This window comes from Rattus norvegicus, chromosome Y (genome assembly GCF_021556685.1).
Source record: "Rattus norvegicus strain SHRSP/BbbUtx chromosome Y, alternate assembly SHRSP_T2T, whole genome shotgun sequence".
In the NCBI taxonomy this organism is placed as follows: Eukaryota; Metazoa; Chordata; class Mammalia; order Rodentia; family Muridae; genus Rattus; species Rattus norvegicus.
In genome coordinates, this window is record NC_141555.1 from 16,220,993 (window position 1) to 16,245,103 (window position 24,111).

Here is a 24,111-nt window from a genome sequence, read left to right on the forward strand (position 1 = left end):
TTGTATCTATTCCTCTGTTAAAGGATATCTGGGTTGTTTCCAGCTTCTGGCAAGTATAAATAAGACCACTATGAACATAGTAGAACACTTGTCTTTTTTATGTGTTTGGGCATCTTTTGAGTATATGCCCATGAGAGGTATAGCTGGTTCCTCAGGTAGTTCAGTGTTCATTTTTCTGAGGAACCTCCAGACTGATTTTCAGAATGGTTGTACCAGTCTGCAATCCCACCAACAATGGAAGAGTTTTCCTCTTTCTCCACATCCTTGTCAACATTGCCGTCACCTGAGATTTTTATCTTACCCATTCTCACTGGTGTGAGGTGAAATCTCAGGGTTGTTTTGATTTGCATTTCCCTTATGTCTAAAGATGTTGAACATTTCTTTAAGTGTTTTTCAGCCATTCGGCATTCTTCAGCTGTAAATTCTTTGTTTGGCTCTGAACCTGATTTTATAATAGGGCTATTTGTCTCCCTGCAGTCTAACTTCTTGAATTCTTTGTATATTTTGGATATAAGGCCTCTATTTGTTGTAGGATTGGTAAAGATCTTTTCCCAATCTGTTGGTTTTGTTTTGTCCTAACCACAGTATCCTTTGCCTTACAGAAGCTTTTCAGTTTTATGAGCTCCCATGTTAGAGGAATTTTTCTCCAGTGCCCTTGTTTTCCAGAGAGCATGCACTTCTTAGCATCAATCTTATCTAGTTTAGGTGTCTGAAATATATATAGAAAATGTATACACACACATTTTGGTGGCTCCTACAGCTGAGATGTTAAGTGGAATTTTAACATGGTTTCTGGGAAACTGGGTCAAGAATGTAGAATCCACAAATGACAATGCCAAATAGAATACCACCTGTTATAATGAAACTATTGAAGTTGAGGTTTATGTTGCTCTCAAGTGATTTCTCTCCCTGCCCATCCTCCTAAATCTTATGTTTAGCCTGAAGAAAGAATCAGGATAATATATTTAAAACCTCAAGTCTGTCCCTGGGAACTCAGGAATTTAGATATTAGAGTACTGATATCTAATGGGACTACAGGAAACATAATCTGTAGTTCATGTTGTCCTTTGCTTTAATGATGTCTGGCATTTTTGGGATAAAATAAGGATTTGGGAGTTTATCATTTGAAGTAGGTGCACAATATTTAAAGGCTTAGATTTACTGTATAGCTGGGACCTCTTTGTTGCAAAAATCAGTTCAAAAAATGAATTGGAAAATAAAATTTTATAAAATATATATACAAAGGAATATATACAAAGTCCCCTATAAAAGAAAGTACAATAAGAAAATGTAATACAATATTCAGTCAAAGTTCTATAGGGCAAATTCTGTCCTTTAGGAAACAGAGAAAACCTAGGAAGTACATTGTATGTCACAGGAATTGAACTGGGAGTAAAATTACTATCCAGAAGTATCTCCTATACTCTATGTGTCTAGATCATTTCTACCCCTGCCAAGTCCCTGTCTAACTTTCTCCATTCAGAGCATGTAACCACTAATGAAAAAAAGAGAAGTCTCTAGGTTTAGAGAGATGTAGTAAGTGAAGGATTCCACTGTGTCACAGGGGAAGATCCTGTAAATCGCACCTTGTATCTGGTAAATGTAAGGAAAGCTGTTCAGCAGGTAGGCCATGGCAGTTCTCAGTGACATCATCAGTAGGCCCTCCCTGAAAAATCTCTTGTATCCTCGAGGGCCCTAGCGTCTTCTGTGATGTCACAAGTGTTGTCTTGACTGCAACTGCCTCTCAGATATTACTTCAGTACCTCTAGGGTTTGCAAATGGGACCCTAATTCAGAGTAAACACACATTTGAGGTAGAACAAAGAAGATGAAGAGATCAGAGATGGGGAAAAAGAAGCTGGCCTTCTGTCTTGGTATAAAAAAAAGGGAGAAATACATGATCCTTGGTTAATCTAAATGAGTGGTTGGTAGTGGTTGAGTGTGATCTCTGAAGAGATAGCCTTGATTGAGCCTTCCACATATGGGAATCAGGAGATGGGAGCCTCTCAGAAGCATCCGGACTTCCCTGTTCTTATGGTTCCTGGAAGTCAGAGAGTTTATATCATTTATTTCTTTATTCCAAAAGCCAAGTGTTGGAAAGGGCACAGTTGTTTTCCTGAGAGCTCATGGCCTTAACTGTTTTGGTCCAAAAGAAAAAGGTCGTAAGGAAGTTAGGATGGACATTATTGTGTCCTCAGCTCAGAGTAAACTTGTCCATGATGTGTATTCCTATAGTGCAGTTTGTGTTTGACTCTGATATCTGGGAGAGAGAAGTGCTTCTAGTTGAGACTTCATCATCTCTGTCTTTCCACTAGTATTACTCTGAATACCATTTTAGATTTCCAAGTCAATAGGTGTTATTAGTTTGCAGTTTTCTTTTCTTTCATATCTTTCTCTTTTTTTAAAGTGTTTAGCAAATTTTAGTGCTTTTTTAAACTGGGTGTTTCTATATTTACATTTAAAATATTATTTCCTTTCTCAGTTTCCTGCCCATAAGATCGCTACCTATACACCATCCCTACTCTAACCACACTATCTGCCCTTTGACATTCCCTTGAACAAGGAGACAAACCTAGATACGACAAAGGTCTTCTCCTTCCATTGGTGCCCAACAAGGCCATCTTCTGCCACAGATGCAGATGGAGCCATAGGTCTGTCCATATACAGTCTTTGAATATTGGTTTAGTACCAGAGAGCTCTGTTTGTTTGTCATTGTTGTTTTTATGTGGTTGAAAGCCCCTCCAGCTCTTGTAACCTTTTTCAAAATCTACCAAGAAGAGGTCCATTTTCAGTTCACTGGTTTGCTGATAGCATTCACCTCTGTATTTGACATGGTCTAGCTGTGTCGCTCAGGATAGATCCATATCTGGTTCCTGTCAAAATGCTCTTCTTAGTTTCATCAATCATATCTAATTTGGTGGTTGATATACATATATACATATATGCATCTTGGGTAATTTGAGCTTTTGGGCCAATATTCACATTTGGTGATTGCATACCATGTTTGTTTTTCTGTAATTGGGTTGCCTCACTCAGGATTACATTTTCCAGTTCATTCCATTTGTCTATGAATTACTTGAAATAATTCTTTTTGATAGCTTGAGTAGTAAACAATTCTATAGATGAATTTTATGAATCCATTCCACAGAAATGTCATCTGGGTTCTTTGCAGCTTATGGGTATTATACATAAGGCTGCTATGAACATAGTTGAGCATGTGTCTTTGTTGTATGTTGGAGCATCTTTTCCGAATATGCTCAGGAGAGGTATGACTGAGTCCTTGGTTAGTGCAATGTCCAATTTTATGAGGAACCTACAGATTGATTTCCAGAGTGATTGTACCAGTTTGTAATCCCACCAAAAAAGAAGGACTGTTCCTCTTTCTCCACATCCTCATCATCATCTGCTCTCTCCTCAGTTTTTTTCTTTTGATTTCAGCCATTCTGACTTGTGTGAGGTGTAATCTCAGGGTTGTTTTCATTTACATTTCCTTGATGACTAAGTATGTTGAACATTTCGTTAGGTGCTTCTCAGATACTTGATTTTCCTCAGTTGAGAAATCTTTTTTTAATTTCTGGACCACAATTTTAATAGGGTTATTTGTGTCTCTGAACTCTAACTTCTTGAGTTGTTTGTATGTATTGGATTAAAGCACTCTATCAGGAGTAGGATTGATACAGACCTTTTCCCAATCTGTTGGTTGCTGTTTTGTTCTAATGACAGGGTTCTTTGGCAGGCAGTTTTCTACTACATTGGAGAACTCACAGTTAGTGAACTAGAATTTGGACTGGCTCTTCCTGACTTCCCTACATGGCCTGAACAGTAATTGGGGAAACTAAAAACCATGTTCTACTCCTACAAGTCATGTGTACATACAGTCATGGATCTAGAGAGGTCTAGCATTGATTCTGGGCATCAGCCCAGTAAATGTATGCTGATCGAGTTTGAATTTTTCATCCTTGCTTCTGTTACTACAGGCTGCGGTGTTCTGAAGCCAAGATACACACTGTGCAGCTGTGAATATGCCTGAGGAGGCTGTCTTCTTGGATTTATGAACCATTCCTAAGGGATCCAGAGGATATCACACCCCTGCCTCAACAGAGCTCTAGAAATCCTGACCCTCTTGCTTCATCTCTATAGGAAGGTAGGTCAAAAGATCACCTGTCAGGTATGTTCTTGAATATCCTTCAGTGTACTAGCATTGGAGTGCAATGAAATATTATGCAGGAGAGGTGTGGGAAATAATTGAACTCTTCCATTAGAGATCAGAGAGATGAGCTATTTGCATTCAATTGACTGTGTATGTTCCTGGTCTTTGGCTTTGATCATGTCCATCTATTGTGTCATACTTCATTGTTCATGTGGCCAACTTGTTGGGAAAAGTACTACTCACAATTGTTTCCGATCCTCCTTCATAGGGTAATAGCTTTTAGTGCAACACTTTGTTCTAGATTAACTGATGTAAATTTTCTTCAATAAGGACATCTCGATTATGCCAAACCATGTGTGTGTATGTGATGTGTGTGTGTGTGTGTTTCTGTGTGTGTGTGTGTGTTTCTGTTTGTGTGCTTAATTGTTAGTTTGCATGCAAGTTTTCATAAATCTTTTCATGGAAAAGTGTCTTTGTTAGAAATCTGCAAACTGTGGATGGTGCAGAATCCAAATGTTCTACCAAAAAATGGCCTTCTAGGAAGAGTAGCATAATCTACTATAAGAGAATACACTTGACAGTAAAACTTGGAGGAAATGCCCTGGCATGTCTATATTATCACTGTGAACTGTGATATTGTTCTCTTGGCTTCCATGGCCAGAAATGCGGGCACTGAAGTAAAGTTGCATCCTGTGGAGCTGTGTATTAGCTTGAGGAGGCTGTCAACTTGGTCACATGACACATGAGAAAGGAATGAGAAGTCAGTAGATGGACATTGTGACACTACCCTCCCAATAGAAACATGGAAGTGTTGACAATCACAGAGTGGGAGTCTCATGTCTGAACTTTTACACCCAGCTAAGGAAAGTCTAACCTCTCTGTTCAATTCCTGAGTACCATCCACAAGGATGGGTAGGCTCAGATGACGCAATTTTGAAAATAAGTCCTGTCCCTTGTGTGCTGGACCTTGTGTCCAGGATATGTGGAAACCATTCAGCCTCTTGATACATTGGAGTTCAGAGTAATGAGAGGCAGACAGAGGGGACAATTCTGTGTTTGATTTACTTGGCCACCATAACTTCATTTTCCATGTAAGGATTTGCTCATAGAAATCTAATGTCTCACACAGGTAAAGACCAAGCTGTATGAAGCCTCAATAACACAACTGGCTCCAGGCTTCTTTCTTAGTTACTAGTATTTACAGTCAGTCCTTCATACCTTGCTTCTGGATTCAAAAATTATTTTTTAGCTTCATATACAAAGGAATATTATTTCATGCTCTCTCTGGGTATGTGTCTTTCTCTACCAATAATAGCCAAAGGGATAAAAGCTTTGACTCTCAGGGTAGAGTATTGAATTTTATATTCAGAGGATTCCTTGATATGCCATTAGAATTTTATTACAAGGGCTACTCCCCTGAACATGCATCAAGGTCTCTGACTCTTTGTCATTAACATACATGATTAAGGGTTGGTGGTCCTAAACACTATGGACTCCAGGACTTACCTGCATCCCATCAGATACGAACTGAAAATGTCCTCCATTTCTTCATGTCTTGGCCAGATTTTGTTGTTAAGGGCCAGGGGGACTGCAGAAGGGATTGAGTCATATGTCTAGCAATCATGGTTGGGAGAAAGAAAATAGCAAATAGGTCCAGCTTGAAGAGAGCTTTCCTCCTCTTTCAGTGCTTCCAAGTGTCTGTAGATTTCCACTTTCATCATGCTTCATTGGGAGACTAGCATTTTCTCTCCTGTGTCTGGGCCATTACTATGCATGTTCCCTTGTGTTTATCTACAGGGTCTGCTGGGAAAGCATCATCCTGACCTTCCACCATCAGTGAGCTCGTAGAGTGATTTAGAAGTTAAAGAAACTGACTATTGAGCTCCAGAAGATGACCTCTGAGTTTGGTAAACTCTCAGGAATACTGACCCCTTGCACCAACACGATTTGAACAAAAGTTAGCCATTATGCGCAGTTCTTTGTTGACTGTCTTGACCCCGCTCTGCTAACCCTAGTTTTCTCACATCACAAGAAACAGCATCTACAATGTCCCCATGCAAAATTGAATTTTATCATGTGCCTCTCACTGGTAGAACATGAAGAGAGGATAGTAGTGTGATGGGAAGCTATTTCATTTCTCAGAATAGCAGAAGCTGTGATTTGAGTAGCTGTCTTGAGATAATGGCAAGTAGTTTGTGAGCTCTCATCATGAATTTAAATAGGCATAGAATGCTATGCCTTTCCCCCGAGGAACAAAGAAAGCTGGTAAGCAACAGTAGCACAGTACTTTAGACTTAGATAGGTAAAGTTTTATTTATTTATTTTAAAGATTTATTTTATTTGCTTAATCTGAGAATATTGTAGCTGTCAAAGACACCAGAAGAGGGCATCAGATGCCTTTAAAGATGGGTGTATGTCACAATGTGTTTACTGAGAATTTCACTCAGGACTTCTGGAAAAACTCTCAGTGCTCTTAAATTTTGAATCACCTTACCAGCCTAAAGTACACTTGATTATAATAATAATAATAACATTAATAATAATAATAATAATAATAATAATAATAATAATAATAAACCTAAATAGTTCAAGACTTATCCTCCTCCAATGCTCTTCCCCCTCCCATGTTTCAAGAAGTACTTACAATAAAAAATCACCATCACAGCTGCCCTTCACTCAGCACTTAAAGAGAGAAATGTTTACTTTGTCTTGGTTATGAAGATTTTTCTTGTTCATAGCTTGAGACCTGAAGCCAGGTAGACTATGGAAATGGGAACTCCTTTTGGAGGAATCTGCTTACGTTGGAGTAACTGGGAAACTGTGACCAAGGGTAAGATGTGGGTCCATTTCTTTATCCCTTGTTGAGAACAAAGTCTCCTCTTCACAGCCTGGGAACAAGGTAAGTGGGGTAAATAGGCATGGCTACAAGTGAATCCAGGTGGGTAAACGTTTGTCCATTAGGTATACAGGGGGAGCATTTCATTGACTAAGCTGAATGTATCTCCTCTCCACTATGCTCTAAATCCGTGCAAGGAAAGTTATGTGGATTTTGTCTATCCTGTGGCCCAACAAGTGTGTTTCACATTCTGTGTGCAGTTTCTTCACTGATATGAACCTTGAGAGAATGGTCAAAGCTAAGGAAAGCCACAGACAACATCATTCTACATTCTAGAAAATCAAGGACTTCTCATAAAAAAAAAAAATCCTTGTAACCGTGAATTCAGCAGTGAGGTAAATTGCAACCAACCTCTGTTCATGATGCTGCTGTCTGGTACACAGGCCTGTTGACTAACTATTCCGCTGGGGAAAGAAAGCATCAAAAATTAGCATGAGATTAAAAAAACTTAAAAATGAGTCAGAACTCTGTCACCTAGCAGTAAGTGGTATCGGTGAGGTGACAAATAACAGAAAGGGTATTTTGTTGAGCAAGAGTTACTCTGCTGGAGTACTCAGATGTTCATATGTCTTCACTTCAGAACCTGTCTCGTGAGACTCTATTGATATCATACTCTAGTCCAGAAAGACCATAACCAAAAGTATATTATTCCTTCTGCAATACAGTGTTGAAACTACTTCACATCACACATTTTCATGTGAGGCTGAAATTAATGTTCTACAGAGATGAAAGCATTGCCTCAATTCTTGTCTTAGTAATTTTTTTTTATTTTGGAAAATGTTTGTTTATTCTTCAGTTCCACACCTGAACTGAAGTAACTGTTCCTCAGAATTATACATAGAAGACATCTGAGTAGTAGTTGACATTTTAGACACGGTCTGCTTGGGTCTGAATGAGCATGCATAGACATATTTTAGCTAAGGGAATCAGGTAGTAGCCAAAGCATTACAGAATCAAACCACTGTAATTATTTTTCTTTTACACAGTTCAAAAACTGTCTATCAACGTCTGTGTATTAAAGGTTGTAGATATTATATCATCCATAGATGATAATATATAAAGAAGATTCCCTTTATTACGCAGATTGATCAAGGAATTCCTACACAATTCTAAGCCAGGAGGGACAAGAAATCACTTTGCTTGGAAACTTGCAATAATATGATGCTGTGGAGCTGTGAGGAGTGTTAATAGATAATGGGAAACCACCTAAAAAGCACAAGCTTTTTTACAAGATGCTATTCAAAAATTATCCAGTGGCAGTTTGGCAACCTACATTAAGCACAAAGAGATGTATTCCCCTCTCACAGATTCTGATCAGAACTATTGAGTATTATGAAAACTACATGAGAACTCACTTGTGAATCACATGTCTGTATAGCTAGGGAGTCACAGCATACATGATATTCAGGAAGCATAGCCTGAACTTGTCAACAGTGGAGGGAGTGCATATAGTGGATGAAGTTTAGGCATGAAACTCAAAAGCCCAAAATACCAGTTATATTTGAGTTTAGAGGACAATAAATACTTAATTGAGTTTTTGGATAAACATATGAATCTAAAGACGCCAAAAATTATGTGTCATACAAATCTGAATTACTATGGAGATATTAATGGTTCATATTATGAGTTTATTTTGTGACCCAGAGGTATAAGTAAATGGTGCAATTTGAAGTGATTAGATATGTTAAAGAGGCATGCAAAACAAAGGAGGCCATGGTATCTTTGAACAAGTGTGCTTCTACAATATGTAGCATGAGTTACTGTGGAGTGACCTACAAACACACACACACACACACACACACACACACACACACACACACACATCCTACAAACAATTGACTTGCTCTGTTCTGTGTGTGGTATGCTGGATTTATCCAAAATATAAAGTGTATACTGCACAAGTAAGTTACACCAAATGCCAATGAAAGAATTCAGAATTCCTCTTCTTTCTTGAGAAAGCATTCTGTGCATGAGCAATGCTTACATTTTAAATTTAATAGGGATGACTTGAAAACAGTAACAAGTGAATCCCACTTTTAAAACAGCATTTGCAAGATGTCTAGTGACTCAATTTTGATTTTATGGACCTGTGGTTGCTCATTTCTCATGATTTTAGGATTGAACCAGGTCATTACTAGACATAACTGTGTAGGGACAGTAAGAGCTTTGACAATTCTTCAAGTTGAAAAACCTATGTAACTGTACTGGCAACAGCTTAATGCAAAATGGAGAAACTTGTGCTTGGGTAAAGTCCAGTACCTAAGACTGAGCAGCTGGTTCAAAGCCATGGGGAAACATTGTATGTTAAAAAGCACTACTGGGTACAGAACATGTTACTAAGATGAAGAAAGCTAAAGGCTTCAGGAAATATGCCTGAGGACGACTTTGAATGGTCAAAATTACATGCTATAAATTTAGTGGTACATATGAGAGGATGAATTTTCAAAATGATTTTCTCCTTAGGAGTGTGAATATTCGAGCTGAGTAAATGCTGCAGCCCACATAGAAAAGGGAAGTGAGTTTCCATTCAGATATTGGAATTCCCTTCATGCTTAGCATGAACATGGGAGGGATTCAAAGAAGTGTTGAAGGACACCAAGAGCTGCTTTCCATCCAGGAGTAGTCTTAGAATATTAATTTGTTCTTGTTATGAGGGATTTCCAAGTTTCTTTTGGAAATAACTCAAGAGAACTACAAAGCCTTCAAACCAAATTCTGTACATGTCTCATCTTAGCTTTGCAAGACCTTGACCTGTAAATGCCCCCAAAGAGGCATATCTTGATTCATATTAAATCTGTATTACACTTGGTGACTGTCTGCCTTCCCGCTATGTTGGCAAGGTCAGCCACAGGGTAAGACTGTTTTGCTAAACTTTCAGCAACAGAATGCTGAGTAGCTTAATTACTGTGTTCTCTTTCTGTTTTGAGTTTTGTTTTCTTCAAGCAGTAGCTTGGTTCAGTTTGGTTGCAACTTTTCTTATTCATTCTTTATTAATTTTTGTTCTTGTGGTGGATTTTCAGTATGGTAAAGGTCATCCACTTTATATTATGATTGTATCATTTAAGCACTTTTTCAAACAAGTTAATGTATATGTTTAAGAATAAATTGTGTTTTTCACCTCTTAAGAAACTTGTTTTTTTTTTTTTAATGTGTGCTGTAGTCATCCAGTCATCCCAGAAACCATATGCTGAGATAGAGCACTGAAACTTGCAGGGGCCTTGGGATTGATCATTTGTTCACAGAAAGCCAAAGGTAAACATGTGGATTCAACTTTCAATGTGCCTAATGTGGCCTAATGTGGATACCAAGTTCATGATTGGAAAGGTATTCATGATGCATCCTTGTGGTCATATATTTAGGTACTCCAAAATGTAGTACTCAAGGGATGATCATATAGAAAAAACTAGTGAGAAACTCAATAGTTTTGCTCTAAAGATTTTTAGAAAATGAAAACCTTCACCAATGGAGTAAAAATAAAAATCAGGAAAATCAGACCTAATCTGTCTCTTGTTTGAAATATAGTCTCAGTGGGAACCACACAGAAGAGATAATGTATTCCACATTTTAAAAAACCTTTTTTATACTCAGTTTTTATGTTGTTGGCCTTGAATATGTGTTTGGTGCCTATTTTGGATAGTTGTTTGTTTCATTTTATTATCATTATCATTATTATTGCTATTATTTCTTTTATACATAAGTGTTTTGCATGATGTATGAATTATGCACCACATACATGCAATTCCCACAGAATCCAGTCAAGGTCAGTGAATTCCACTTGGAACTGTGTTACCCTTTTGGTTCTATGTTAAGCAAATGAGATGAAATAGATGAGCTATCTCATCAGCACCTGCCCATGACTTTTATCCTTCCTTTCCTACTGTATTAGCTGAACTGGAGCAAACTCAACAAAGAAAGAAGTTTTGTGAGAACTACAGAAATACATATATTGGATAGGAATGCTTCTTGTCTAAACTGCCAGTCATCCACGAGGGCATTAGCGGATACAGCATCATACCTCAGCATATCTTATTGTAAAGGTTGGAGCAGAACTGTCAAATCTCATCCTGTGTTATGATGTATATTAGCCTCATCAGATTAAATTAAGAATTGAAAAACTACCCCGGGATTGAAAGTGGTAAGAAAATCATGCTAATGTATCATAAATGCAGTGGTAAGAGAAGGATTCAAACTAGTCTTGGGGATGCAGCGTGCAGCAGAGACCACAGATGTTTGGTGGAGAATGATTCAGTTCAAAACTGGGAAGGGAGAAGGATGGATGATATTGTTCTAGAAGATCTCCCAACATTTAAAAAGTGTTTCTTTCAGATCAGTGAATGATTCTTGTAAAGCAACTCCTGGAATGAACTTCTGAGAACAACCATCAGCCAGAAAATTAATGTGTGAAAGAAGAAATTCTGTGTCTCTCCAGATTGTTGCTTTCAAAGCAACAGCCAAAAGTGCCCATCCTATGAATGATACATAGATACATACACATTATAGCAGGATGGATACAGAAAATTTTCGCGCCCATGAATGAGGTATTCAGCAGTAGACCTGGCTCAGCAATTAAGGAAATTTGTGCCAAGTCTTGAAACCTGAGCTCTTTCCCTATGAGCCCTGTGATTGAAGAAAATAACAAACTTCAGTCAACTTTTCTCAGATTTTTATGTAGTTGTGGTTTCCTGGTCTTGGTCCACAGAAGGATGGAAATCTAGTTTTCCAATTCTTGTTTATCCTATAATACTTCCTGATGCACTCATGCAAATATATTACTGTGCATTTCATTGATAGGTTACTTTTGCTACTTGAATTCTTTTGCCAATAACAATAGGAAATAAGAAGCACTGTATCAAAGCATCACATGAAAATCATGCTAAGGGAATAGGGCCACTGAGCTAAAACTCTTACTAGAAACAAACTGCTTCAAAGGTCTTCTCTAGATTCCTGGTGTAGAAGCTGGTGTTCCGTAACAGAGAGTGGATGATGAATCTCTCTGTACAGAGAAAATGGATTGAGCACAAGGATCAGAGGCTGTGGACTACATAATTTAACAATGGATGGATATTTGGAAAGTCCAAGAATCCAATAGATGATGAGTCCACAAGCCTACATGACTCATCTGGTAATTATTATATTGTTAAATCTTCAGTAAGCAGATTCTATTGTCTGTGAGGGTTTGGTAGCAATGGGAGTGCAAGCTAGAAAAAGTAAAAGCTTCTTTCTTCCACATATTCTATGGACTTCAAGTATAATTCATTGTTAAGGGTACATCGAGATTGCCATTTTTCAATAGACCAGTACCTTAAACTGAACCTTCTTTTCAGGGAAGCTGCAGCCTGACATCACGGCTCAGGAGTATAGGCATGGGAAGACCCAGTCTGGGAAGATGTTACTGTTCATAGAACCCACCTTCCACTATTGCGGAAATACTGAAGACGTCCTCAATCAACTCCCTTTCAAGCATGGTCTTCTGGGATTTGTAGACATCAGAGCCACTAACAACACCAATTCAATTCAAGATTACTTACAATACCTCACTGGACTTAGAACAGTCCCTTGGGTCTTTATAGGTAATCAAAGACTTCATAGGCAGACACAGTGATCTAATCTCCCTATAACAGAATGGGTAGCTGATGACGTGGCCGAAAGAGATTGGAGCTCTGCTGTTATGAAAAGGGTGGCAGTAAATCCCATGTTGACAGCTGTCATTCAGGCATGTTGAAGGCCAGTGCACCTGGGAGTTAATGGGCATCATGGAGGAGGACAGTATTTTCTTGTGACTTGGATTTTCAGAAAATTGGCTTTTATTCTATTCCTCAGTGCTTAATTATGATGCTGTCTGCATGAAACCATGAAGTATGGAATCTTAACAGATCACACAGAATGGATTATCCATACTTCATGTGCTGACATGTCTCTAACTCTAAGCCCATGTTTCACAATCCAGTGCATCTAAATCTCCAGTGAATCAATTACTGATTTTCTACCATGCTGTTCTGCTGATATCATTTTGCAGAAGTCCACTTCCTAATGATTATTAAAGCAATGAATATTGTGAAGTTGTGTATGATCTACACACAGGCCTTTCCCAATTCTGCATTTCCAATTCTCAAATGGTGTTCTCAAACTTTCCTTCCCACAAGCACAGAAGTCCACAATGGTATGAGGATGCTGTTTGAAAAATCAGATGAAGAGTTTTAGCATACATTTTCCTCTCTGTAGCAATATTAATGTAGATGGCAGAGCATGTGATGAATTCAGCTCTGTTCACAAACTGGTTAATTGCTAAGAAAATCCCAAACAGTTGTGAGTTGATTCTAGTCAGAATCCCAAAAATGTCAAATATGAAATTCAAAATTTCAGACCTCTCCTTCAAAGTCCGTCTATGAAAGAAGTTGCTTGCATAACACTGTCCTAAAATATTTATTCCATTCACACGTTTACATTTTGTTTTGATATCTTGCAATGATGTTTATTAATCATGGAACTGCAGATCTCTTCTGGTCTCCAATGAGAAGGATTCATTCTTTAGAAAGATGTATCTGCAGGTGACTAAAGAAATAAGAATAGATCTTGATTAAAGTTCTGGGTTAAAGATGCAACATCCTACCACAAGGATCACATTAGAAGTAGATTTGACATACATACATATATATATATATATATATATATGTATATATATATATATGTATATATATACATATATATACATATATATATGTGTGTGTGTGTGTGTGTGTGTGTGTGTGTGTGTGTGTGTGTTAAATCAGACTTGTATGTCTGGTATTTTAAAAAAGCTTACCTGGTTGAAGATTATTTTTAATGTCGGCTTGAATTTGTTCACAAGGGATTTATTGATAATATGTGTGTATCGGTGTACATTAGGCTATAATACTCAGTCTTCCTCTCTTTCTGTCAGTCGTCTGTTATTCTTTCTCCCTCTCTCTGTATCTTTCTGTTTACCTCATCTTCCCCCTGCCTCACTCTCTCTCTTTTGTTCTCTGTCAATTTTTGGATAATACCATATTCAAAATAGAATTTTAATGTATTCAATCTTTTTGTCTACTTCATGGAATAGTCTAAGAAACTTTCACTGCTCTTTAAATGTATAATCAAAATTTTAAACTGAATACATGTTGTCCAATGATATTTTAGGAGGGAGATATTAAATGACCATCTCTGTGTCATTGTTCAGTATATTGCTGTTTTAATTATGCATATTGATGTGATTTAATATCGGTATATCCAATACATCCAGTAAATCATTAATGGCTTAAAAATTATTCTATATTTGGGACTGTAAATACAAAAAGTGTTTTCTGCACCTCTCCTGCCTTCTCTTTAATTTTGTTAATTCTATCCTTTCTTTAACTAACTTACCTAGAGGTTATGACAATCTTGTTAATACTTTCTACGAATGAACACTTCCTTTCATTCATTATATTGTTGTCCTCATTTTATTGATTTCTGCCATGATGAGTTGTATATACATGTTATACCCCTTCCACAAGGTTCAAAGGTCACCCTAAAACAAGGTGCAAAGAGACTGCAGTTGGCCAAAATGTGGGGGTGATCATAGGAAAATAGTGTCTTATGGATACACAGAGTGCTCACCTCATGACATAGCAGCTGTGGTTCCCTGCACAGCTTCAAGCCAGTCAACCGTCCAGAATGCAGTGTAAATGCCTGAAAGCTGTTACTCCTAACTGACACACTGTGGACAGTTAGTGTCTTCTGTTGGACGGTTGAACGATTTTTGTATGGGATTACCATGCAGTTATTAAACAGTATTTTAATGTAGAAGATATACAAACGTAGGATTCAAAATATATAGTGATGTAGGTAAAATAAATGGGAAAATTATCATTAAAATATTTGGTGGAAATTCTCAAAAGATAGAAGAATTAAAGTATATTCCTCAATATTATGTTCATAGAGAATGTTTTATTGTATATGGATATTTCATAAAGTGACCTTAATGAATTCTGTTAGTTACAACAGATCAGCCAATTCTGTGAGTTTAGTGATAGCACATTATATGATTTGACCTTAGTAAATTTAAAGTGACTATTTTCAAATATAGTAACCTTTTTTTCCCATGTACACGTTCAACAATGGGCTTCTATAAATAATAATGAAAAAACTAAAACAATGTATATACAGAAAAATAAATAATTTTGTTCACATCTAAACAAAATATTCACAATTGAAGAAACTGAAATGACCAAATATCTAATGCAAAAATATATATCATCCTTATACATTACAAAAATGAAATCAAAATTATTCTGACATTTTTTCATCCCTTTCAGAAACCTTAGTTTAATAACACATGAGCCAACTTATCTTTACTGTGTTATGGAGAGAGGAGAACATTGCTATTCTCCTGGTGAAAATGCAAACTTCTACAGCAACTTTAGAAATCAGTTTGATGTTTCTTCATGAATGTAGAAATGGATACACCTATAGATATAACTCAAGGATATATATCCAAATATTGATTTATTCTAGTATAGAGACCCTTGATAATTTGTAAATATTCAAGTGGTTCTTTAACAAATGGATGCATAAGGAAAATATGGTGCATTGACAGACTAGAAAAAGGAAAGCATGTAATTTTCAGGACAGTGAATGAATTTTGTGAAAGTCATCATAGATGACATGACTCAGATCAAAAAAGGAAAATGGGATACTTATTCACTTTAATCTGAATGTTAATTCAGCAAACTGTGTATCTGTATGATCAGTTTAGTGTACGCTGTCCTCATTTTGAAAAAGTACAAGTGTACTTATGAATTGCTGAGGGACACTGTCAGGAACAGGAATGTCAAATGTGAAGAGACAGGGAAGAGGGTGACAATGGAGGGAATATAGAGATGTACAGCTACAATAGAGTGAAATTTCAGTCATAGAATCGAAAACGAATGGAGAAGAATCACTTTTCTTTTAATTTTCATCAAGGCTAATAAACATTTACAATAGGTACAGGGACAGAAGATAAAATATTCATTGGGGTTATCTATTTAAATTTTCAATAAGTACATCTCAAAAATTATGGATTTCAGCTTTCAGTGAACGTGTAGTACAGATAATGACTGTATAGTCCTTAAGGAGTAAGATGTGAATGTCTCTGTTGGAAACATAAATGTATTATATTATAAACATTATATGTGTACAATAATCTATTCCTTTGGTCATATTTCAAATATCATTTCCACAATTTGTCTTTCTTTCTTGAATCACCCAAGCAATTCTTATCCTCTTTGTTTCTAAGAAGGTGCTCCCCAATCTACATGCCCACTTCCACTTCAGTCCTCTACCATCCCCCTTCTCTGGCATATGACGTCTCAACAGGACCAATTGACTCCCTTCCCAGAGATGGAAGATGAGACAGTTGTCTTCTCCATATGCTCTACAATCTATGTAGCAGAAGTCATGGACTGGCCCAAGTATACACTTTTTTGTGGTAAACTTCCTGAGCCTCTGAAGGGTAAATTTAATTGATAGTGTTGTTCTTCATTTTGGGCTCCAATCCCCTTCAGATCCTTCAGGCAATCCCCTAACAATGCCTTTCTGGCTCTCAGATTCTGCCAAATGGTTATCTGTATGTGAATCTGTCACCGTCAGGTGATGGCAGAGCCCCTCAGAGGACAGACGAATTAGGGTCTTATCTGCAGGCACATCTTGACATCAGGAATAGTCTGAGGATTTGGAGTCTGTGGATGAAATTGTTTTTCTGGCTGTGTGGTCTCTGGAATGCCTTTCCTTCAGTCTCTGCTCATTTTTTTGTCTTTGCATTTTTTTAGACTTTGGACATTTATAGGTTAAGGTTTAGAACGGTGTGAGCATCACCTGCTCTTCATAGATGGGAATGTCTAGCTACAGGAGGCAGACTCCTGTGCTTCTATCTCTTTTCTGCTTAGTATTTCAACTACCACCATCCCCGTAAATTTATGGGACACTCTTGCATCCCTGGCATCTGTGAATTTTCTGGGGATACCCAAGTTCAACACTCACCACTGATGTTTATTTTTATTTATGCCAATTTTCCTCTAGATTTCTCTCTTTTCTCTTAATATTGTTTCTACTCCCCCCATTTTGTCTATCGTTCTCTACTTCTAGCAAGGTCCCTCCATCCCTCTGCCTTCCATTATCATTTTGTTCTCACTTCTAAGTGGGTTGCAAGAATCCACAGTTTGGCCTTCTAACATTTTACCCTCCATGTCATAAATGATTTGTGTATTGCGAATACTGATCTTTGGGGCTAATATCCACTTCTCATTAAGTACATCCCATGTTATGTCCTTTTTGATCTTTGTTACTTCACTAATTTCCAGGTCCATTCCTTTGTCTACTAAGTTCTTGGTTTCCTCATTTTTAATACCTGAGTAGTATTTCTTTGTTTAAATATAGCCTACTTTCTGTATTTATTCATCAGTTGAGTTGAAGTTTATCATGATTGTTTCCTGCATTTGACTAATATAAGTAAATGAAGGGAGATTTGGGGCTGTCTGCTTTGTAACTATATAGCCCCAGTTAAAATTACTGACATATAGTCATGGGACTGTTGGAAAGAGGCCTCTCCCATGTATTTATGGCACAGGAAGAAAAGACCAAGTAGTAAACACCCAGTGTCTCCACTGCATGACCCCTTCTGAGCCTGGCTGATGCATGTGGAACTGACACACCTGCACCACACCTGGGTGGTGTTCAATTTACTTCTGCTTTTTGCCTCATCACCCTTTATCCTTAAGATTTAGGCTGGTCTTCTTGGATTTCTCCCAAATTAATTCAGATCTCATAGTTGGTCTTTTGTTAAGTAAGTCATGAGCCAGGTAGTCTGAACCAGGGTTTCCCACTGTGCTTTCCAGATATTTTCTACCTGGAGACTTGGGTATATATGTGGTGAATAAAGCTACAGGAGACTCTTCCTCCTTCCTCTCTTCTCTCACTCTCTCTTCCGCTCTTCCACTCTTCTGCTCTTACTCTTTTCTGCTCTTTCTCTCTCAATCTCTCTCTCTCTTCTTCTCTTCCTCTACTGGCTTGACACGATAACCTGTGTGTGTGTGTGTGTGTGTGTGTGTGTGTGTGTGTGTGTGTGTGTGTTTCTTTCATCCCACAGGCTTTTGCCGGATTCTCGGTACCTTGTCTGTGCTGGCGCTGACAAGTAAGACTGCAATGAACATGTTCAACCACATTTCACTGCTATATGTGGATCATGTTTGAGTATTTGTGTTGAAGTGAGTGGTAAAGTTGGGTCTTCAGGCAATGCTATTTGCAATGTTCTCTGAACTTCCACATTGATATCCAAAGTGGCTTTACAGATTCCAATCCCACCAGTAGTGGAGGAAGTTTCCACTTTGTCTACATCCTAGCTTACTCTGCTGCTGCATTAGTGTTTTGTCTTAGTCACACTGATTGGTGTAATGTAGACTCGCAAGTTCATTTCAATTTGCATTTCTCTGATAACTAATGATGTTGAACATTTCTTGATGTGTTTCTCACCTATTGAGGTACCGCAGTTGAGAATTCTTGGTTTAGCTCTCTAACCCAATATAAAACTTGGGTTACTTGGTTGTGTGGGAGTTTACCTTTCTGATTTATTTCTATATTTTTTATTATGGCACTCTACCAGATATAGGATTGGTTAAAGTCTTTTCCAAATGTGTAGATTTCTGTTTTGTCCTATTGGCAGTGTACTTTGCTTTAAAGAAAGTTTTCAGATTGATGAGATTTCATATATTGACTGGTGATCTTAGAGCCTGAACCTTTTGTATTTTGTTCAGAAAATTTTCTCCTGTGGAAATGTGTTTGAGTCACTTTCTGACACTTTCCCTTCTGTTGGTTTCTGCATATATGCTTTTATATAGATTTCTGTGATGCACTTGGGCTTGAACTCTTAAGAAAGAGATAGAAATGGATCAATTGCCACTCAGCTATATCCAGACTAAGTGTTAGGGTAGCATCCTTTCTTAAAATGCTTTCTGTTATGTACTACTTATTTAGTCATCAGGTAAATGCAAATCAAAACAACCCTGAGATTCCACCTCACACCAGTCAGAATGGCTAAGATCAAAAACTCAGGTATTGCAGATGCTGGAGAGGATGTGGAGAAAGAGGAACACTCCTCCATTGTTGTTTGGATTGCAATCTAGTACAACCTCTCTGAAAATCTGTCCTGAGTTTTTTCAAAAATTGGACATTGCACTGCCTGGGGACCCAGCTATACCTCGGCATATACCCAAAAGATGATCCAACTTACAACAAACACTCATGTTACAGTATCATATCAGCCTTATTAATAATATTTAGAAGCTGGAAAGAACTCAGATGCCCTTCACCAGAGGAATAGATAGATAATGATATATATATATATATATATATATATATATATATATATATATATATATGAAGTACAACTACTCAGCTATCAAAAACAATGAGTGCAGGAAATTCAAGCCAAATGGATGGACCTAGAAAATATCATCCTGAATGATGTTTCCCATTCACAGAAAAACACAAAATATGCACTCATTGATAGGTCGATATTATTCCAAATGCTCAAATTACCAAACATACAATGCACAGACCACATGAAACTCAAGAAGGAGGGCCAAAATACAGATGATTCACTCCTTCCTTAAAATATCCATAATAGGTGTAGGGGGCATTGTTTTTAGGAGACTGAAGGAATTGCCATTCAGAGTCTGCTGGACATGTGCCGCATTGTATATATAATGTTGATAAAGCTAAGAAGTGCATGCTGGCAGGAACTGTATATAAGGAACTGTATATAGATCCCTCCTGAGAGACACAGTCAGAGCATGGGAAAACAGAGAGGAATGCCAGCAGCAAATCACTGAACTATGCATAGGACCCCTTTAGGAGGAATTAAAGGAAGGACTAAAGAAGATGAAGGAACTTGCAACCTTAAAAGAAAAAAAATTGATATTCCACGTACTAAACCACAACTCAAAGACTATACAAGATCTGACCCTGGGCTCCAATTCAATATGTAGCTGTGAATAGCCTTGTTGAGGCATCATAGTGAAGCCATTAGTCCTACTAAGGTTGGACACTTCATGTAGGGGAAAGTTCAGAGGGGTGCTTTAAGGAAGGAAATGGATGTGGAGGGGACAACCACATTATAGAAGGGGAAGGTGAGAGTTTCAGGTTGATGGACAGGTTCCCCAGAAGGAATAAAATTTGAAATGTAAAGAGTAAATACCGAATTTAATAAAAATAGGAAAAAATATGTGTAATCTTACACGTCAAAAATCTTACTCTTGAATAAATATAGCTTTTGAGATTTTAAAACATTTATTTCCCATGGAAATTAATATTGTGTACGCACATGGAATACAAGTGCTCAGCACTATATTAGTTAGTTATATGGAGCCTGAGAACTGAACTCAGATGTTCCAGAAATATCGTTCAGAATAATTTAAAAGGTTATTGAATTATTTCTACATTTATCAGACTATGTACAATTACTGTTAAAAAGATACAGAAAAGTTACTTTTTCTTTCAAAAACATTGCTAAAGAAATTCCAGCACTGGCTCAATATGAACTAGGGTGGATATTATAAGGTATTATTAACCTACTGTCTTCCTATGAAAATAAATTCTGTACCTATTTATTTATTGCATCTTTGATTTTTTATTGTATGAAATATCAAAATCTACATTGCATGCCATTATCATATACTTAAAATATTAATTTAATTGATTGTAATATGGCCCACATGTAGTGGGCCATTGGAGAAATGTAAGGATTGGTGAAAAGTGTACGTTCTCCTCTTTGTTAAGCTTGGTATGTTTCAAAATCAGAAAAGTAGAGTGACTGAGACTGAAATGTAAAAACTAAGTAATTACATATGGTGTCCTATGCTGTGAAAATGATAAGCACGCTCAATATTTAAGATTTTTATGTTTAAAGGAAACAGAGTTATGTTAGATTGCTTTTAATGGAAATCGTTCTGATGAGACAATTGGGCCTTAGTAACGAATGCCCACAAATATTATACACTGCTATGCTTACTATTTTAAATTAATAATACCTGGAGGCGGCAAATGCTGTATGAAGTTTCATCCACTATACCCCTGTTTAGAGATTGTTTATGTTAGAGATAAAAAGGGTTATCTTCGGTTCCTTATTGAATTTTATTTAATTAAATGAATGTTTTCAAAAAGAAATAATAAAGAATATAGCCATACCTGAACAGATTTTTTGTCACATGTTTTTGTTATTGTACTCACTCTGTGTGATTTGACTAAAGGGGCAAGCAATATTGTTAGTATATATGACTCATTCATCACATTAAATCATCCACTAACCTTCAGCATGTTCAAATTAACAACATCCATGTTGAAACCTGTACCAACTTTTGACTTTATTTCCTTTTCTGCCCTATTACAATTTGATGCCATTTTTCTAGTATTTACCATGGATTTGTAAATAAACCTGCTTATATAGTCCACTCAGTATCACTTGTAAATATTATTTAACAAGTTGCACTCAATATGAAAGTTCACGTCTTTTACACTTATGGTTTACAATTGCATGAAGCACTTCCCTGCATGAGGTCTTCTACAAGCTCTATTTTCTCTTCCAGAAGTGTTCTTCCTATGCTTATTATCACATGAAGCTGTCTCCCACTCTACCCTCAGTCACCCAGACCTCTCCACTTCATGGGGACTCAAGTCTCTTGACAGTTCAGTGCATCTTTTCTTGTTGTGTCCGGAACCAGCACTCCTGTCACAGTGGCCTCACATTAGCTGGTGCATGATGCCGCATTGATGGCTCAGTGTCTGATAAAAAAAAACACTGGGGTCTATATTAGTTAACACTGGTGGTCCTGCTACAGGTTTACTCCCCTCCTCAGCTTCCTCCAGCTTTTCCCTAATTTGACCACTGGGCTTAGCAGCTTCTATTCACTGACTGAGAGTAATTGTCTGCATCTGACTCTTTCAGCTGCTTGTTGGGTCTTTCAGAAGGCAGTCATGTCAGGTCAGTTTTGTGAACATGACAAAGCATGAGTAGTAGTGTCAGACCTGGGGGGCCTCTACTTAATCTGGTTCCTGGATAGGGCAGGTCACTGCAATTTCTTTTTCTCAGGCTCTTCTCTGGTTTTGCCCCTGAAGTTCTTTCAGACAGGAACAAATATGGCTCAGGGTTTTGATTTGTGGATGGTAACCTTATCCCTCACTTGATGCTCTCTCTTCCTCATGGAGGTAGTCTCTGCAATTTCCCTCTCCCCACTCCTGGACATTTCACTGAGTCCTGATAGTCTCTTACCTTTCAGGTCTCTGGAATATTCTAGAGCCATCACCCACCTCCACCATTTTAGCTCCTGATGTTGCCTGTTTCCATTCATTCTGCTGGCACTCAGGGCTTCAGTCCTTCTCCCCACCAATACCTGACCATGTTCCCCTCTTTCCCTTGCTGTCTCCTTTCTCACCCAGGTCCCTCACTCTTCCCTCCTGTGGTTCATTTCTTCTCCCTCTCAAGTGGGATTGAGATTCTTCACTTTTGCTGTTCAGCTTGTTTAACTTTTATTTTTCCTTTTATAAACATTGACTATTTTTAATTTCAAAAATTATTCACTTTCCCAGTTTTCCAGTCATAAGAGTCCTATCCCTTCCCACACCACTTCTTCTATAAAGCTCTTCCCCCACACCAACCACTCCCTTTCCCAGCACCCCCTGACATTCACCTACACAAGCGGTTCCAGCTTTGGTAGGCCTGAGAGCTTCTCCTCCCATTGTTGTCCAAAAAGGCCAATCTCTGCTACATATGCAGTTGGAGCAATAGTCCTGTCCATGTAGAATCTTTGAATATTGGTTTAGTACCAGAAAGCTATGGGTCACTGGCATTGTTGTTCTTATGGGCTTGAAAGGCCATTCAGTCCTGGTAATTCTTTCTCCAAATATACTAACCAGAGGTTTGTTTGCATTCCAGTCGTTTTCCAATAACCTTCACTTCTGCAATTGGCATGCTCTACCTGGGTCTCTCAAGAAAATCAATATCCGTTTCCTGGCAACATGTACTTCTCTGTGTCATCAAACTTATGTAGTTTTGTGCCAGATCTATATACATATATATATGGTGGCTTCTACAGCTCTGTGGTAAGGTGGAATTTTAGGATGGATTCTGTGCAAATAGGTCAAAAATGTAAAATCACCGAAGGTCAATGCCAATCAGACTCCCTCCTGTTATTAGGAACCTATTGAATTTGAGGTATCTCTGTACTTCAAGCCATTCCTCTTCCTGCCCATCCTCCCGAGTCTTGTGTTTGACCTGATGAAAGAATCATGGTAAAAACTCCAAAACCCTTAAGTCTTGCCCTGGGAACACAGGAAGGTAGATATTATAGAACGGATATCTAATGGCACTAGAGATCCTCATTCTACAATCCATGATGTTCTTTGCTTTACTGATGTCTCATAATTTTTGGATGAAATAAGGCTTTGGGTTTTTATGATTAGAATGAGTTACACAATAGTTACACTGTTATATTCACTCTATAGCTGGGCAGGCATTTTTGCTAACTCATTGCAAAAAATAAAATTACAAAACAGAATTTTTCAGTACACATTAATAAATATATATATATATATGTATATATATATATATAGTCTCCTATAAAGGAAAGTACAATAGTAAAATGAAATACAATATTCAATCAAATAAAGGTCTGTAGGGAAAACCCTGGTCTTTGGGTAACAGAGATAACCTAGGAAATTGAAGTGTATGTCACAGGAATGGACCAGGGAATAGAATTATTATCCAGAATAAACACCTCTACCTCATGTTCCTAGATCTTTTCTACCCTTGCCAAGTGCCTGACTAACTTTCTCTATTCAGAGCATGAAACCAATAATGAAGGAAAAAGAAGTCTCTAGCTTTAGAGAAAAAGAGTACATAAAGGTTTCCTCTGTGTCACAGGAAATATACCTGGTAAAGGGACTCTCAAAACTGGTCAATGTAAGGAAAGCTGTTTAGAGGGAGGCCATGGCAGTTCTCAGAGACATCATTATTAGGCCCTCCCTGAAAAATCCTTTGT

The 24,111-nt window shown here is 37.6% G+C and overlaps 2 long non-coding RNA genes across 2 annotated transcripts; one reads left to right on the forward strand and one right to left on the reverse strand.

Moving 5' to 3' along the window:
• The first annotated feature begins 1,775 nt into the window (after positions 1-1,775).
• On the forward strand, positions 1,776-13,099 carry LOC134484351 (uncharacterized). The gene is made up of 7 exons (XR_015647421.1): positions 1,776-1,873; positions 3,977-4,143; positions 5,947-6,056; positions 6,888-6,979; positions 10,206-10,297; positions 10,932-11,180; positions 12,370-13,099. It is a non-coding gene; the product is annotated as an uncharacterized LOC134484351 (long non-coding RNA).
• Positions 11,697-24,111, reverse strand: LOC134484352 (uncharacterized). The gene is made up of 2 exons (XR_015647422.1): positions 24,003-24,111; positions 11,697-13,597 (listed from the first exon to the last, which is right to left on the reverse strand). It is a non-coding gene; the product is annotated as an uncharacterized LOC134484352 (long non-coding RNA).